Here is a 1,776-nt window from a genome sequence, read left to right on the forward strand (position 1 = left end):
GTGATCATCAGAACCTCTAAAGAGGTGGAAGAAGAGAACTGACTATACAAAGTTGTTCTTTAATATCCACATACACAACACAGACCCTCCCTCCCTCCCTCCCTCCCTCCCTCCCTCTCTCCCTTCATTTCCCCTCTATTGCTCTATCTCTGTCTCTCTCTTTCACACGGTTTTAAAAAAAGATAGCAGCTGTTCTTCCTGTAAGCAGCCAGAGGTGACCCGTGAAGATGGTTCGCTACTTTCTCCACCCAGAAAACTCTACAAAATCATGCAAATCGAGACCATCAAACCTTCGGGTTCACTTTAAGAACACCCGTGAAACGGCCCAGGCCATCAAGGGGATCCATATCCGGAAAGCCACCAAGTATCTGAAAGATGTCACTTTGAAGAAGTAGTGTGTGCCGTTCCGACTGTACAATGGTGGAGTTGGTAAGTGCGCCCAGGCCTAACACTGGGGCTAGACACAGGATCGGTGGCCAAAAAAGAGTGCAGAATTTTTGCTGCACATGCTTAAAAATGCAGAGAGCAATGCTGAACTGAAGGGTTTAGATGTAGACTCTCTGGTCATTGAGCACATCTAGGTGAACACAGCACGGAAGATGCGCCAACGAATTTACAGAGCTCACGGCTGGATTAACCCGTACATGAGCTCCCCCTGCCACATCGAGATGATCCTCACTGAAAAGGAACAGATTGTTCCAAACCCAGAAGAGGAGGTTGCACAGAAGAAAAAGATATCCCAGAAGAAACTGAAGAAACAAAAACTTCTGGCACGGGAATAAATTCAACATGAAGTAAATGCAGATAAAAGTTAAAAAAAAAAAAAGATAACAACATATTTAATTAATTTATGTTAACTGAAAGAATGAGTGCACATCAAGAAGTCCAATTAAAGTTAATATTGCATCAATAATGTCATGCAATTTATGGCTATGTTTTTTGCATTTTAAAATGTAAATAAAAACAAGAATTTTTAATTATATAAAATTGATTTTTTTAAATGTGATTCTAGGAGGCATGGACTTAACCACTCTATAAAGAAATTTGAAAAATTGACTCCCAAATGAAGGAATAAGTTTAAATGATACAATTAGTAGATTGTTAATTTCAATTTCTTCCCAAGAAAGGATTCTAGGTCTTCTTTTCCCACACCCCACCCCACCCCCATGCTCCCACTTTTGTCTGGCAATCTTGTCTGCTTCCAGTTTCCAGGGGGATCTATTTTTGTTTTTCTTTGGGTTCACCTTATTACTTAGCTTCTCTGGGATCGTGAACTATAGGCTCAATTTTTGTTGTTGTTGTTTATGGCTTAATTCACTAATGAATGAGTACATACTGTATACATATATTTGGGTCTGAGGTATCTCTCTCAGAATAGTGTTTTTTATTTCCATCCATTTTAGTGATAGCAAAATCCATTGTAATGCAAAGGATAGGTAGGTATAGGTATTAGAATCCAAAGATCAAATCATATTTTGATTTTGCTTACTTCTTGGCTCATGGAGAATAATGTCTTTCTATGCTATTAGTGGTCTCTTATCTGCTATGTCATAGTTTTCTACCTAGTGGTGGTGTCATTTATTTTCATGCTTGATGCATGAATTTGGGACTCCAGGCAAATATGAAACACAGACATTTCTGCAGACAGTACCTGGTACCATAACAGAGATGGTTCAAAAATTCTCAATGTTTTCTTTTTTCTTTCTCTCTCTCTCTCTCTCTCTTTCTCTCTCTCTCTCTCTCTCTCTCTCTCTCTCTCTCTCTCTCTCTTTTTTT

At 39.0% G+C, this 1,776-nt stretch overlaps 1 pseudogene; it reads left to right on the forward strand.

Moving 5' to 3' along the window:
- The first annotated feature begins 227 nt into the window (after positions 1-227).
- Positions 228-804, forward strand: LOC101979764 (annotated as a pseudogene).
- The last annotated feature ends 972 nt before the right edge of the window (positions 805-1,776 follow it).

Source organism: Microtus ochrogaster, chromosome 15 (genome assembly GCF_000317375.1).
Source record: "Microtus ochrogaster isolate Prairie Vole_2 chromosome 15, MicOch1.0, whole genome shotgun sequence".
NCBI classification, from domain to species: Eukaryota; Metazoa; Chordata; class Mammalia; order Rodentia; family Cricetidae; genus Microtus; species Microtus ochrogaster.